The sequence below is a fragment of the Gymnoscopelus microlampas genome, assembly GCF_963454915.1.
Source record: "Gymnoscopelus microlampas genome assembly, chromosome: 22".
Lineage (NCBI taxonomy): Eukaryota > Metazoa > Chordata > Actinopteri > Myctophiformes > Myctophidae > Gymnoscopelus > Gymnoscopelus microlampas.
The window spans coordinates 19,393,846-19,402,533 of NC_139959.1; positions in this window are offsets into that span (position 1 = coordinate 19,393,846).

The window sequence follows — 8,688 nt, forward strand, 5'->3', positions numbered from 1 at the left end:
GGCCAATCAACATATCGCCCAAAATCTCAGCACGTCTGAACACATGGCCACTGGAACTGTCTCATGCATCCAGCATTTTGAAAAATGAATGCAACTTCATATTAATAAAAGGCTGTCCTGGTGATGCATTCTCTTTTGACATGGCCATTTATCATAATGCGCTAGTGAAATGCGTCCTTATGATAAATATTTTCTATTATATTGATTGGACCAAATGAATGTCTGCATTAGATGTTTTGATTGAGGGGTAACTGGATGATTTTAAAGTGCTCTTAAGTAAAAAGGCATGACCCTCCAGGGAACATATAGTGTATGTCTCTTGACCCTCCACAAGTGATTGAAAAATATATATTCAATCTCCCCCAACAAATAATGATTAACAACTGTCTGATTTGTAGTTTGTAGTCGCGTTCCTTTTTCATCCAAATAATGTTCAACTTTTCAATAGACTTTCTTCAGCAGAGAGAGGCGGCAGTAATTGTCCTTTTTAACAGGCACGTCAAAGTGGTGGGTGGGCCATTCGGGCCGAATGAGTGTGCATGCGTGCAGTAATAAATGCAGACTTTATTTTGAAGTCTGCTTGCTGTAACTTCACAGTGTATACAGTGTATGCACTCTCTCTGTGTGTGTGAAATGCATTGGAGCAGAGGTTATTTTTTCCATTTCCAGAAAAGCAACAGTTTGACAGGTTTCTGCCTGACAGCGATAATTTGTGAGACACTAAATCGGTATGTTTAAAGCTTTTATTACACTGTTGCTCGTTGGGCTCACAAGTAGTTGAGTAAAATTTGCTTTATTACTTGGGAGTTGAGACTAACAGGAAAGTTGCGGGTTGGCAGAAAATGTGACTGTTTGCCGACCTCTATTTTACTTACAAAATTGCTGACTTTGACCCACACAAGCTGCAGAGTGTGTTTTATTGGTCTTTGTAGGACTGGGCTTGTAAAGACGAGATGAGACAATAAATTTGTTCTCTGTAAAACCATCAAGTGATTCAGTTGCGCCTGCACTGAAGGGGGAAAAAATGCAGTAAATAAATACAGTTCAGCGAAAAGAGAGCATGCATGCATCCTTGACAAGCCTCGTTAAACTCACCTCTGGATGAAATCAATATTGGCCTTACAAAACAGTAGAGGTCATTCCTTCCAATGCCAGTTGTGTCTTTTTTTTTGTATAAATAGTCACTTGACATGTATTGATTGCTTTCCAGTCTGGGGAGGTTGCTTCGCAGTACAACAAGTTAAACCAGTGATATAGAGACGTGCTGTTGCACGTCACATTGATTGACGCATTACCATATCTGAGCATAGTGGTTGGATTCGTGGCTCTGGACAACCGGATCTTCACATAATGCCTACAGTATACTGTATATTGGGGGATACCGGGTTTGTTTATGGTTATTCTGAGTTATAGTGACATGCCTATACTGTATATGGGCGTATCGGGTTTGTTTATGGTTACTCTATGTCTGAGTCATAGTAACATGGCTATATGGGCATATCGTGGTTGTGTATGGTTATGTCTGAGTCATAGCGACGTGGCTGTGGTCCTGCCTATATATGAGTGAATCCTGTTTGTTTATGGTTATGTCTGAGTCAAGGTGACGTGGCCGTGGTCCTGCCTATACATGGGCGTATCGTTTTTGTTTATGGTAATTTCTGAGTCAGAGTGACGTGGCCATGGTCCACCCGCCAGCCGGCCGGCCCTCCCATTAGGCAATTTGAATGCATATTGCAAATTAACTCCTAGTGACTATGGAAACCTTTCACTGCATGACTCCCAAAGCCTGTCACAGAGGATGAATTCTGGCCCCCATGACTACATATAATGTCAGACAGGATGTCTGGTATTCATCAACTATATATTTTCTTTCACTTTTGTATTCATTTTATTTAAAACCACCATGTCAGCTTGTTCCATACATACCTGCTGCAAGCAAAACAAACACAAACAAAAGAGTGATTGTGTTTAATAAATACGATCCGGATCAGTACATTAAATCGATTATTCGCTTACCTTTCCTTCAGTATGAAGACTTCAGGCTTCCTGACAGCACTCATGTCATGGGTTGTATGTACTTCTCATCATTCCTGCTATGAGGTGTTCTTCAGAGGGGATCCAATTATGGTATCCAGGGAGCCAGGAAGGCCCTTGTGGAAGCAAAGATAGATAGCTGTAATTAGGGGTGAAGGCACACACACACATAAGATTAGAGAAAGACAGAGATGGACCTTTGAGAAAAGAATGAAATGGCCAAGTGTGTGTGTGTGTGTGTGTGTGTGTGTGTGTGTGTGTGTGTGTGTGTGTGTGTGTGTGTGTGTGTGTGTGCGTGTGTACATAATGTCCGGTGTGTGTGTGTGTGTGTGTGTGTGTGTGTGTGTGTGTGTGTGTGTGTGTGTGTGTGTGTGTACATAATGTCCGGTGTGTGTGTGTGTGTGTGTGTGTGTGTGTGTGTGTGTGTGTGTGTGTGTGTGTGTGTGTGCGCGCGAGAGAGAGTGAGAGAATGTGTGTCCTTGCATATGAACGTGCTGCTCACTCTGCGATTCCATCCATCAGTCTAATTGCATATCAATCCAGCTCATTCTTCTTTATCATTAACCTTGACAATCGCTACCTAAGAACACCATCTGCTAATAATTTGTTCGAAAACCACCCATACAAGTATGAATCACAGACACACGTAGCCTATAAGTAATCAAATAAACACACAACACAACACACACACACACAGAAGAGCGATCTTCAGTAATGAGATAGAAACTTGAGCTTCGCTCGCCTACCTCGGTTGATGACGCCGCTGTAAGCTGCTGTACGTGTGTTAATGGACTAGTCCATTGTGATTAGTGGATGATAGCTGCGGTCCCCGCTGCCCGCTCAACATTTGTCATTTGCACGCGTCTGTGACCCACCGATGGAATGTCAGATCAATCAATCGCTCACAAATGGCTGTTTAATTGGAGACAGATTGATATAACAGAAAACACAGTCCTTATTTACACCTTCATCCTGCAATTATAGTCATTAACGTTTGCTTTATGCTGATCAACAGGCAAGAAGGAGGCAAAAAGATTTGCTTTACGATTGGTCCTGGTTATGGTGTAATCATGGATAATGTATTGTGTGGCACAGTTATGATTTTCTACTTCCATTGGAAATATCGACATTTCACGTTGGCAGAACAAAACAATGGAAAACTAGAAAAAGTGCTCCTCGGAGCACAAGTCTCCGCCAGGTCAGGTAGATTATTGTGGCCTCATGGTGGCGCTATAATAGGCCAATGTGAAAAGGGTGCCATTTCTTCTTAGGCCTTGCACGACAATCGGACACTGCATTCATGATTTGGTTTGCTAAGTTAGACCTGCTGGTGGCGCTATAACAGGCCAATGTGAAAAGGGGGGCATTTCTTCCTGGGCCAAGTGGGAATCTTTGTGGAAAATTTCACGGATATCGGAAGCTGCGTTCATGATTTGAGACATTTTGTTCAAAATGAACCAATCCTGCGAACTTTGGAAGCCAATCTTAGCCAATCAGGATGGAATATGGTAAATCGGACAGATCCGTGATGATCACATGACTATAGAGATATTGTGTACCGATTTGCGTGTTTCTTGGACAAAATCTGTAGGAGTCATATCCAAAAATGTGTTTTGGATAAGTCGGCCTCATGGTGGCGCTATGACAGCCTGATCTGAAAAATGTGGGGCAGAGGTTCTGCTGTGGCATCCAGGGAGTGTGTGTGTGCAGTTTCACAGCGACCGGGCCAGAGATGGCGGAGATTAGCTGGTCGCAGACAGAAGGACGGACGGACGGACGGACGGACGGACAGACGGGGGGAAAAACATACTCTCTCGCCATGCCTTTCGGCCTGGCGGAGACAATAAATCTATTCTTTTCAAACTCCATTTCTTGCCATTTCATTTATTTTTCATTCCCATCTCTTTTCACAATGGATGACACGGTGACATCACTAAGATATACGTTCAAACACAAAGAAAGCTGTGACATTTCCCCTTGTGAAGAACAGATCAATCAGAAACCATTTCATTTCGCATGGATCACCTCTGCTGGGACCTACGGAATCTAATACATGCAGTCATGGTGGATGAATGCCGTCTTCTGCATGTCAGGCTGTGACAAACAGCCATGTTGCAGCCCATTACTTCCTAGCTTCATTTGGTGGTCGACAGCCTAGCCTTAATTCATATGTATGTGCTCTCTCAGCTCACACTTTCTTTTTCATGATGCGTACCCCCAGTGGTGAACTGGCCATCTGGAACATGCAGGGACTATTCCCAACAGGAGCTTATGGTGGTGGGGAGAAGCTCCCAGGAGGGGATCAAAGTATAATTTCAAGACAAGTCCATGAATGGCACTTCATTTGATCACTGGTTTGGAGGGTAGAATTATGCTAAACAGAGAAGGAGGCTGTGAGGAAGAACATGTCAATGATTTACATTTTCTGTTTTTGAAATTAGCTGACAGCCAGTGAACTTCAAAAACTACTGCCGTCGAATCTCCTTGTTGATTAACATTAGAAGCAACCTCTAGATCCTATAGAGATATATAGGAGTAGAATTTTTTTTTGGGTGGTGGGCTTTCAATACACACAAAACGCAAAACCTCCTATCTGCTTATTTCATGATTTTCGGATTTCACTGTGGATGAGGACAACAGGCTATGCTGCACAATATCTGCTATTTTTGAATTGCCAAAGTATAAAATTATGGCTCAAGTGGTTACACAGATGTGTTCCCAGAGTGGGCTGGTTTGAATCCTGACTGGTTGCGATCCAACTGGTAAATCTGAGAGGTGTAGAAAAAGCTGCTTTATTGGGGGAGGGAAAAAATGAAAGGAGTGATAAGTGTCTGAGGTGGAGTACAGTAACTCTGGCTGACTTTGAAGTGGGGCAGCAGCGGCTCAAGAGGTAGAGCTGCCACTTGGGAGTCTCTGCCGTCGGTGTATCAATGGGTGGGTGAATGTAATGCACATTGTAAGGTGCTTAGTTTGGATAAAGGGGCTGTATAAACGCACCATTTACTCCCAGGTTCATCTTCAAGCCACATACCCTGTCGCTCTAACCAACCCCTTTACTGACAGTCCTTTATTGTAGAAAATCAAAGGACAAAAAACAACAACATACAAATCTTGAATGGAAACATACTGTACATTGTTATGTGTAACAAAAGGGAAAGTAAATAGGGAGGTATATAAGCTGGGGCAGATAATGAGCTCTGTTCTTGAGTTGTTATGAGACAAGAATAAAACACGTCTCAAATTAAAATATGTCTTCCTCTCTTCTGCACACTTGACGCTCCAGGCATGTCATTTTGTTTTGGCACAATTCATTATTGAGCATCTTAGGGAACTCATTTGACTTGATGGGAAACTGAGATATGTTCATTCCCTTTGGCAGATGAACACCTGCTTATTTAGTTGAAAAAAAAAAGAAACCCAAAGGAAAATCAAGCAGATGCTTTCCTCCAAAACTGAAATCTGACAACCAAACACATAAACAAGACATTATCAATTCTGGGCTCAGCGAAAAGGCTATCTCCCGTCTCCAACTAGTGCAGAATTCAGCAGCTTATTGAACAACTCTTGGAGGCGTGACCACATTAGACCTGTCCTGGCCTGGCCTTGATCCCTTCACTGGCTGCCTGTGAGTATCAAAATTGATTTTAAGATTTTACTGACAACTTTTAAAGCCTTGCATGGCCAGGTCCCCAGCTACATTTCAGATATGCTGGAGCTGTATTAAGCCGCGCAGACTTAGATCCTCGGGCAAGGCTCTCCTGGATGTTCCCACGACTCGCCTTGTCACCATGGGTGACCGGGTTTTCTCGGCCCGGGCACCTAGGCCCTGGAATGCCCTGCCCGAGGCCCTAAGACTAGCTATCTCAGTGTATTATTTTAAATCACAGCTGAAAACTAACCTTTACACCAAGGCATTCTCTTAGACTCTTGGATTCATTTATGTGTTCTTTTTACTTGTTTACCTTTTATTTGTATTAACTATTGTTGTGGTTTTACCTTGTTGCACTGAATTTTATTCTGCCATTGGAAAGCACAACTTTGTTTTGAAAAGTGCTTTATAAATAAAGTTTATTATTATTATTAATTACTATCGGGTTAATCGCAGATACAATATGATTTTTACACAAATATTACATTTTGATTTAGTTTGTCTTTCATTCAACCTCAAAAATGTACGGAAATCCTGAATGACGAAGTGAAGAAAATGAGTGAATGATTATTAAAGCTAATCCAATTTCAAATCAAGGATAACCTCCAATGTTGGTAGGCCTACGCATGATGCTTTATTATGGGGTAAAACAACGGTGCATTTCCCCACTGGTTGCTCTCAGTGTTCAGTCATGCCATCACTCATGTCTGTGCTCGGAGGGCATCTCAGACTGCATATTTATGAATGCACCATGCATAATGCATTGAAATGGATGCAGGTCTCATTTGCATTTTATTGTGGAGATGTATTATATCTGCGAGGTCTTGAAAGGACTCCCCATTGCAACAGATCAATATGAGGCCATGTTCACTCTAACTAACGTCTCAGGGCCTTACAAGGGACGATGAAGTGTGGCTTTTGTCTCCATGAAAGGTGAGCATTGTGTCTGATTTGCTGACTTGGCGGCATCAGTAAAAGAGAACTCCAGGGAAACCAATGGAGTGAGAACACTGTCAAGCCATATGCAAATCTGCACCTTGCTTTGTGTGATCCACACAGGGAAGTGTGGAGTGTGTGTGTGAATAGGTGGGAGGGCTACTGGCTACATTCTTTCGTGTCAAGGCCAAGCCACTGTAGCAATTGTAATTGTCCCACAGTATCACAACTTCCCAGTGAAACATCCCAAACCTCTCGTTAATTTAAAAAAATCTCCTTTAATATTTAATATTTTCCATCATCCCCTCCCCCTTCTCTTTCCATTATATGCATTATATATGACATATATAAGCACTGCAGAGGAAAATATCAATGAAAGGTGATGCAGTTAATGTCCAAAGTATTTACAAATAAATGCTTAAACCGCCACCCACGCATCCCTTGTTTGTCTATATGCATGTGATCCAGCTTGATATCACTTAAGGCAAAGTGGTTCACTGTCTGTCTCTGCCTATCTCTGTCTTTAGCCATTAGGTCTCTTTTAATTTCAGCCCGTCATCTATCAATGCAATGGTTAGGCCTGCTACTGATTGTCCTTTTCTCTAATGCCAACCGGGGGCCAGCTAGCAGAGCGACGAGGGTGGTACGTTAACATAGATAGATTATTTAAAAGTGCTCTGCAAGGATGTTCAGTTGTTTGGAGGCGGCCATTGTTAGCCATTGGCAGTTTACAATTTGGAAGATCAAGGCATGTCTTTTTACAACAACAATAATATGTATGTATATATATATATACATATACTTCAACTTTATACCTAAACTTAACTCTCTCTAACCGTGTTATTTTTTATTTACTTTCACTTGTAAAAAAAAAACGCAAATACTTCTCTAAACACAATTTCTTTATCACGACTAAAAAGTGATGCAAGCACTGGAAATGTAATAATGGAAACTATTATTCATGCATTTTAAAGTTAATACATACAGTTTCTTACAAAACTGCTGTTGCTTTCCAATATATCCTTGCTGCAAGGACCCTGCAGCAATCATTTTGGAGCAGCACTTCAATCCAGACGTGTCGTCAAACTAATACTAAAATGAATGTTACGCAGTTTGAGTAATACAAAAAAAAAGAAATGGGGATATTTCATCAGTGATTTTTTTTCACCAAAGCTTTTATAACACATAACACAAATTGTGTGAGCATGACATGTCCTTGTTTTCCATTGTTAAATTGAACGTTGGGTTAATAATATTTAAAATGTATATTACGTGTCAGCCTGTCAGGTACAAGTAGACCAACACCTCATCGTCTTTTAAAATGTGTTGAGTGTGGTGAGGATCTGTTAGACCAGAATGCATCAGTCAGAGCACAATATCAATGTGGCCCCTGATAACAGATCTCTGTGTCTGCCGTCTGCTTATCAAAAGATGTGGACGAGTTCAGATGAAACAAAAAGGTCCTGATGAATCCAGCAGCCATTACTCTCAAAATAGAAACAATCCATTGACCACACACAAGGTGAAACATGACCCTGAAAGACAATCTCAAAGGGACACGCATAGGCAGAGTGATGAGAAAACAGGCTGGCTGATAAGATTGTGTTTTTTTCATATATCAAAAGTAGCACTCCAGTAGCCTTCTGTCGTATCTATTTCACAAAACTCTGGAACAGATTATTATCACAAAACGTACATTAACCACTTCAGCCCTATATGCGACGCATTGTGAACTTGTAGATCTGCTATTTTCAAAAGATTTGTATACATTATGAACTTGTGAAATGGGGCATTCTGCACAATGAGTACTTTTACTTTTGTTACTTTAAGTATATTTTTGTGCCAATACTTTTGTACTTTTACTCAAGTAAATTTTGATTACCAGACTTTTACACTGCAGTATTGATACTTTTACTTAAGTAAAAGATCTGAGTACTTTTTCCACCACTGCTTAAGACCTATTTATTTTCACTTGCTAACAACATAACATCTGATTCAATTGTTATCTTTTTAAAATCGTATTCTTTGCTGTGTATGCTTTTTGTGTATGTTGAGTGCACTTACCTTTG